This window comes from Antedon mediterranea, chromosome 6 (assembly GCF_964355755.1).
Source record: "Antedon mediterranea chromosome 6, ecAntMedi1.1, whole genome shotgun sequence".
Lineage (NCBI taxonomy): Eukaryota > Metazoa > Echinodermata > Crinoidea > Comatulida > Antedonidae > Antedon > Antedon mediterranea.
The window spans coordinates 14,316,117-14,324,830 of record NC_092675.1 but is presented as its reverse complement, the minus strand read 5'-3'; positions in this window follow the sequence as shown (position 1 = coordinate 14,324,830).

Sequence of the window (8,714 nt, the reverse complement as noted above, 5' to 3'; positions counted from 1 at the left end):
GTGATTTTAAGCACTTTGATGTTTTTGTGTAACCAAGTTTCATCGAAATGCTCAAAATGGTCTAAAACGGTTTATAATGTGATTCTAAGAACTTTGGTGTTTTTATGTTAACAATTTTTTTCGAAAATCACAAAATGGTCTAAAACGTCTCTAAATGCGATTTGAAGCTATTCTAAGCACTTTGGTGTTTTTATGTTAACAAGTTTTTTCGAAAATCGCAAAATGGTCTAGAACGTCTCCAAATGCGATTTGAAGCTATTCTAAACCCTTTGGTGTTTTTATGTTGATAAGTTTTTTCGAAAATCACAAATTGGTCTAAAACGTCTCCAAATGCGATTTGAAGCTATTCTAAGCACTTTGGTGTTTTGTGTGAAAAAGTTTTGTCTAAATGCTCAAAATGGTCTAAAACATTTTTAAATACGATATTAAGCTATTTTGTGCTCTTTGATGTTTTTGTGTGAAAAGTGTTATCGAAATGCTCAAAATGGTCTAAAACGGTTTATAATGTGATTCTAAGCACTTTGGTGTGTTTATCATAACAAGTTTTTTCGAAAATCACAAAATGGTCTAAAACGTCTCCAAATGCGATTTGAAGCTATTCTAAGCACTTTGGTGTTTTGTGTGAAAAAGTTTTGTCTAAATGCTCAAAATGGTCTAAAACATTTTTAAATACGATATTAAGCTATTTTGTGCTCTTTGATGTTTTTGTGTGAAAAGTGTTATCGAAATGCTCAAAATTGTCTAAAACGGTTTATAATGTGATTCTAAGCACTTTGGTGTTTTTATGTTAACAATTTTTTTCGAAAATCACAAAAGGGTCTAAAACGTCTCCAAATGCGATTTGAAGCTATTCTAAGCACTTTGGTGTTTTTATGTTAACAAGTTTTTTCGAAAATCACAAAATGGTCTAAAACGTCTCCAAATGCGATTTGAAGCTATTCTAAACCCTTTGGTGTTTTTATGTTGATAAGTTTTTGCGAAAATCACAAATTGGTCTAAAACGTCTCCAAATGCGATTTGAAGCTATTCTAAACACTTTGGTGTTTTTATGTTGACAAGTTTTTTCGGAAATCACAAATTGGTCTAAAACGTCTCCAAATGCGATTTGAAGCTATTCTAAGCACTTTGGTGTTTTTATGTTAACAAGTTTTTTCGAAAATCACAAAATGGTCTAAAACGTCTCCAAATGCGATTTGAAGCTATTCTAAACCCTTTGGTGTTTTTATGTTGATAAGTTTTTGCGAAAATCACAAATTGGTCTAAAACGTCTCCAAATGCGATTTGAAGCTATTCTAAACACTTTGGTGTTTTTATGTTGACAAGTTTTTTCGGAAATCACAAATTGGTCTAAAACGTCTCCAAATGCGATTTGAAGCTATTCTAAGCACTTTGGTGTTTTTATGTTAACAAGTTTTTTCGAAAATCACAAAATGGTCTAAAACGTCTCCAAATGCGATTTGAAGCTATTCTAATCACTTTGGTGTTTTTATGTTAACAAGTTTTTTCGAAAATTACAAAATGGTCTAAAACGTCTCCAAATGCGATTTGAAGCTATTCTAAGCACTTTGGTGTTTTGTGTGAAAAAGTTTTGTCTAAATGCTCAAAATGGTCTAAAACGTTTTTAAATTCGATATTAAGCTATTTTGTGCTCTTTGATGTTTTTGTGTGAAAAGTGTTATCGAAATGCTCAAAATTGTCTAAAACGGTTTATAATGTGATTCTAAGCACTTTGGTGTTTTTATGTTAACAATTTTTTTCGAAAATCACAAAAGGGTCTAAAACGTCTCCAAATGCGATTTGAAGCTATTCTAAGCACTTTGGTGTTTTTATGTTAACAAGTTTTTTCGAAAATCACAAAATGGTCTAAAACGTCTCCAAATGCGATTTGAAGCTATTCTAAACCCTTTGGTGTTTTTATGTTGATAAGTTTTTGCGAAAATCACAAATTGGTCTAAAACGTCTCCAAATGCGATTTGAAGCTATTCTAAACACTTTGGTGTTTTTATGTTGACAAGTTTTTTCGGAAATCACAAATTGGTCTAAAACGTCTCCAAATGCGATTTGAAGCTATTCTAAGCACTTTGGTGTTTTTATGTTAACAAGTTTTTTCGAAAATCACAAAATGGTCTAAAACGTCTCCAAATGCGATTTGAAGCTATTCTAATCACTTTGGTGTTTTTATGTTAACAAGTTTTTTCGAAAATTACAAAATGGTCTAAAACGTCTCCAAATGCGATTTGAAGCTATTCTAAGCACTTTGGTGTTTTGTGTGAAAAAGTTTTGTCTAAATGCTCAAAATGGTCTAAAACGTTTTTAAATTCGATATTAAGCTATTTTGTGCTCTTTGATGTTTTTGTGTGAAAAGTGTTATCGAAATGCTCAAAATGGTCTAAAACGGTTTATAATGTGATTTTAAGCACTTTGATGTTTTTGTGTAACGAAGTTTCATCGAAATGCACAAATTGGTCTAAAACGTCTCCAAATGTGATTTGAAATTATTCTAAGCACTTTGGTGTTTTGTGTGAAAAAGTTTTGTCGAAATGCTCAAAATGGTCTAAAACGTTTTTCAATACGATATTAAGCTATTTTGTGCTCTTTGATGTTTTTGTGTGAACAGTGTTATCGAAATGCTCAAAATGGTCTAAAACGGTTTATAATGTGATTTTAAGCACATTGATGTTTTTGTGTAACCAAGTTTCATCGAAATGCTCAAAATGGTCTAAAACGGTTTATAATGTGATTCTAAGAACTTTGGTGTTTTTATGTTAACAATTTTTTTCGAAAATCACAAAATGGTCTAAAACGTCTCTAAATGCGATTTTAAGCTATTCTAAGCACTTTAGTGTTTTTATGTTAACAAGTTTTTTCGAAAATCACAAAATGGTCAAAACGTCTCCAAATGCGATTTGAAGCTATTCTAAACCCTTTGGTGTTTTTATGTTGATAAGATTTTTCGAAAATCACAAATTGGTCTAAAACGTCTCCAAATGCGATTTGAAGCTATTCTAAGCCCTTTGGTGTTTTGTGTGAAAAAGTTTTGTCTAAATGCTCAAAATGGTCTAAAACATTTTTAAATACGATATTAAGCTATTTTGTGCTCTTTGATGTTTTTGTGTGAACAGTGTTATCGAAATGCTCAAAATGGTCTAAAACGGTTTATAATGTGATTTTAAGCACTTTGATGTTTTTGTGTAACCAAGTTTCATCGAAATGCTCAAAATGGTCTAAAACGGTTTATAATGTGATTTTAAGCACTTTGATTTTTTTGTGTAACCAAGTTTTTCCGAAAATCTCAAAATGGTCTAAAACGTTTCCAAATACGATTTGAAGCTATTCTAAGCACTTTGGTGTTTTTATGTTAACAAGTTTTTTCGAAAATCACAAAATGGTCTAAAACGTCTCCAAATGCGATTTGAAGCTATTCTAAGCCCTTTGGTGTTTTTATGTTAACAAGTTTTTTCGAAAATCACAAAATGGTCTAAAACGTCTCCAAATGCGATTTGAAGCTATTCTAAGCACTTTGGTGTTTTGTGTGAAAAAGTTTTGTCTAAATACTCAAAATGGTCTAAAACATTTTTAAATACGATATTAAGCTATTTTGTGCTCTTTGATGTTTTTGTTTGAAAATTGTTATCGAAATGCTCAAAATGGTCTAAAACGGTTTATAATGTGATTCTAAGCACTTTGGTGTTTTTATATTAACAATTTTTTTCGAAAATCACAAAATGGTCTAAAACGTCTCCAAATGCGATTTGAAGCTATTGGTGTTTTTATGTTAACAAGTTTTTTCGAAAATCACAAAATGGTTTAAAACGTCTCCAAATGCGATTTGAAGCTATTCTAAACCCTTTGGTGTTTTTATGTTGATAAGTTTTTTCGAAAATCACAAATTGGTCTAAAACGTCTCCACATGCGATTTTAAGCTATTCTAAACACTTTGGTGTTTTTATGTTGACAAGTTTTTTCGAAAATCAGAAATTGGTCTAAAATGTCTCCAAATGCGATTTGAAGCTATTCTAAGCACTTTGGTGTTTTTATGTTAACAATTTTTTTCGAAAATCACAAAATGGTCTAAAACGTCTCCAAATGCGATTTGAAGCTATTCTAGAGCACTGTGGTGTTTTGTGTGAAAAAGTTTTGTCTAAATGCTCAAAATAGTCTAAAACATTTTTAAATACGATATTAAGCTATTTTGTGCTCTTTGATGTTTTTGTGTGAAAAGTGTTATCGAAATGCTCGAAATGGTCTAAAACGGTTTTATTATGTGATTCTAAGCACTTTGGTGTTTTTATGTTAACAATTTTTTTCGAAAATCACAAAATGGTCTAAAACGTCTCCAAACTCGATTTGAAGCTATTCTAAGCACTTTGGTGTTTTTATGTTAACAAGTTTCATCGAAATGCACAAATTGGTCTAAAACGTCTCCAAATGCGATTTGAAGCTATTCTAAGCACTTCGGTGTTTTGTGTGAAAAAGTTTTGTCGAAATGCTCAAAATGGTCTAAAACGTTTTTAAATACGATATTAAGCTATTTTGTGCTCTTTGATGTTTTTGTGTGAACAGTGTTATCGAAAGGCTCAAAATGGTCTAAAACGGTTTATAATGTGATTTTAAGCACTTTGATGTTTTTGTGTAACCAAGTTTCATCGAAAGGCACAAAATGGTCTAAAACGTCTCCAAATGCGATTTGAAGCTATTCTAAGCACTTTGGTGTTTTTATGTTAACAAGTTTTTTTGAAAATCACAAAATGGTCTAAAACGTCTCCAAATGCGATTTTAAGCTATTCTAAGCACTTTGGTGTTGTTATGTTAACAAGTTTTTTCGAAAACCACAAAATGGTCTAAAACGTCTCCAAATGCGATTTGAAGCTATTCTAAGCACTTTGGTGTTTTTATGTTAACAAGTTTTTTCGAAAATCACAAAATGGTCTAAAACGCCTCCAAATACGATTTGACGCTATTCTAAGCACTTTGGTGTTTTTATGTTAACAAGTTTTTTCGAAAATCACAAAATGGTCTAAAACGTCTCCAAATGCGATTTGAAGCTATTCTAAGAACTTTGGTGTTTTTATGTTAACAAGTTTTTTCGAAAATCACAAAATGGTCTAAAACGTCTCCAAATGCGATTTGAAGCTATTCTAAGCACTTTGGTGTTTTGTTTGAAAAAGTTTTGTCTAAATGCTCAAAATGGTCTAAAACGTTTTTAAATACGATATTAAGCTATTTTGTGCTCTTTGATGTTTTTGTGTGAAAAGTGTTATCGAAATGCTCAAAATGGTCTGAAACGGTTTATTATGTGATTTTAAGCACTTTGATGTTTTTGTGTAACCAAGTTTCATCGAAATGCACAAATTGGTCTAAAACGTCTCCAAATGCGATTTGAAGCTATTCTAAGCACTTTGGTGTTTTGTGTGAAAAAGTTTTGTCGAAATGCTCAAAATGGTCTAAAACGTTTTTAAATACGATATTTATACACAACACCATATAAGTACAGTAATACATCGGTTAACATTTATTATATATTTAATACCAGCCACTGCCGTGGTACCTTACTCTCAATAACAAAATACCTTAGTAATTATTGCTTATTTATTATTATATATTTATGCTACTACTGTGATCTACACACCTTAAATAATTTAATTCTTAATTGTTATTTGGCTATTTCGGGGGCTACTCTTGTCATACTAGTTCGTTGTGTTACGGATATTTTATGAGACCTGAGTAGGACACAGGTGAATTTCACTGAGTGTCGGTAAATTATTAGTACCGAGTACGTGGAATATAATATTTTATTGGGGGCGAGATAATTTGTCAAGAATTATACCAGCCCAATTGAACGACTAGCTAAGTAGCACCATAATAGTAAGATGGGATGATGATGGGGATGGTTGGGTGGGAAAATAAAATCTGACTGATGCTAGCGAGTTGCTGTAACATCAATGATACATGTCCAGTTTGTTATACTATGTATAGTGAATCTGATCTATTTGATAGGGACACCTGTTTTTATAAATATGTCGCCTAGTCTTTTAAGTTTAATTTATTAGTACGGTAACCTTGTGTAAAATACCAATTCTCCTTAGGGCCTGTTCAGACCTACGGAGTTATGCTTTCGTATTGTACGCGGCGTACAAGTCCATAGGTCTGAACCAGGAAAAGATTAGTGGAAGTCACCTCGTACGACACTGATATTTCGTACGCTACGAAAGCTCAAGGTATGAGTTTAGTGGACGTCGCTTACAATACGAAAGTCACGCATCGATGAATATGACCTAGGTTAGATATCTAGCCAATCAAATTACAATATTCGCCACGTCACAACGTACCATGTGCTCCTCATCGTATAGCCAAGCTGATCCATTTGTTGTGATCGGTGAACGCGCGAAAAAATCAAATCTTTTAAATACACTTTACAGTATTATTATTAAATCTATTTTAAAATGTCATCGAAGCGTGCGCATTGGCGAGAACCCGAGGTAAAAGACCTTATTGCATTGTGGGGAAGCCCTGAGTTCAGAGATCGGTTAGAAGTAAAAAACTGGCGTACAAGCACCGGCAACAAGATGTCTGTGTTCAACGAGATGGCGGACAAGTTAGCAGAGATGGGCCATCCTCGTAAAGAAGGATTCCATATCCAAACAAAATTGAAGGGGTTGCGGTCGTTGTATAAAGCGGCGAAAGATCGAGTGAATAAATCTGGAGCCAGTGCAAGTACGGGTTTCGAACATTTTTTGCCATTAATGATATTTTAGGTCATAGACCAAATATCAACCCTAACCCCAAAACGATCGGAGATTCATTCACGGTCAGTGAGGGGCTGGTTGGCATGCCTGGCAACCAATCGGTAATGCCGAGCCCAAGTGTTCGATCTAGGCCTGTAACACCTAAACAAAATACTACTACTGTTAATAACAACGAAGGTAGGTCTATGTTTTATTTATACATTTTTCGGGGTATTATATATTTCTCATACGCTACTACTAGCCTAGTCCTACTATTAATAATAGAACACTAGGCCTATATTATATTATTACAACTAATAATAACTTTTTACTACTCTAGACACAAAGCACTAGGCTACCCTACCTAGGCCTGCTGAATTTTACTGTATTATTTTTTATTAATTTATCATAATTAATCGGAACATTGTTTCATGTTCATATGTAGATTTTGAAAATACGCCAAGTACATCTCGTGCTTCAATTAATAATACAAGACCTGTTGTTGGTAATGATGAACATCAAGTATGTGTCGGTATGTAAAACTGCTTTTTATTCTGTCAATAAAAATCTTCACAACCGATAACACAACAATTTACAGTACAGTATTTTGTATATCTTACAGATAGAAATGGTCATGTACTTCTTCCACGAAGAAGAATTACACAGCGACCTACAACACCAGCAAGTGATGTTTCTTCTATGCTTGATGGTAGGTTTTCCAGTGCTAAATGTTTCATGTACAATAACTTTATAGAATAGTTTGCTCATTAGTTTGAATAGAACAATCTTAATATTTTCTTATTGTTAATCATAGAATCAGAGGCTCCAGATGATGAAAGCACATCAGAAACTTCACGTGGAATGATTTATGGTAAGTAAAGCCAGGTTCATTGGCATGGATGTACTTAAAAATGCACTTTTAAAGCACAACGCAAAACTTATATTTTTATTGCTTTGCTTAGGCTTACATGATTGGTATGCAGAAGACGATGTATTTCCCGACGAAGGTTCTCTGTCTCAGAATAATGATGGTGAGTGCAAGAAAAACAAGTAATAATAAATTGTGATAATATTCTGTGACATTATAACAATTTTGATTACGTTTCTAGAAATAGATAGAGATGCTGATGAACAAGGTGAGAAAAGAGATGATCCACACCTAAGTGATTCAGCGGATACTGGAAACCGTGCCAAACCAGGTACTGTATACTTGTTTTAAAATCTGTCTTGCTTGTGTTTTATAAACAAATGATGAAAAAAACTCAAGATTGTTTTGCATAATTTAAACATTTTTTGTTATCTTAGGAAAAAAAAGGCGATTGTCAGGAAGTTCAAAAAGGGACAGAACCGTGGACGCTCTTAGTAAAAAGATGAAGGAGACCTCAGACGCAAACTGGAAACGGATGTCATCCCTTTTTGAGAGGTCACGCCAAGAAGACCGGCAAGATCGAGCTGAGGAGCAGCAGGCCATGAAGGCCTTAACGGCCGTGCTCGAAAGGGGGATCGAACAAAGACGGGTGGATGCGAGCGAAGATAGAAGGACCAGAGGCATTTTCATGGAAAGGTTACTGGCAAGTAATCCAGCCACATATGCACCAAGTAACCAACCACCCACATATAGCCAATATAACCAACATTTTGGAAATTATTAAACATTACTTTTTTGTGAAACATTTTATTATATCTTCTTTATGGTGCTATGCATACAATTGCAATCATTTTCATACGACTATAAATTGTTATCTTCAAATCTTTCAAGCCTTTTAATTTAATGCAATATATATGTAGCAGGTCACTCACTCTCCTGGAATTCATGTGGTTTTCCATACTTAACTAATGTAGACTATAGACCTGGGCTGTAACCACTAAGGTGTCAACTCCTAATAATTAATTGCCTTATTCTATGGAATTGGTAATAACTTACTAATGATGACTTGGGTGTGATCATAATGGATATACCAGCTCTTGGGAGGGGACAAGGAGGGTCAC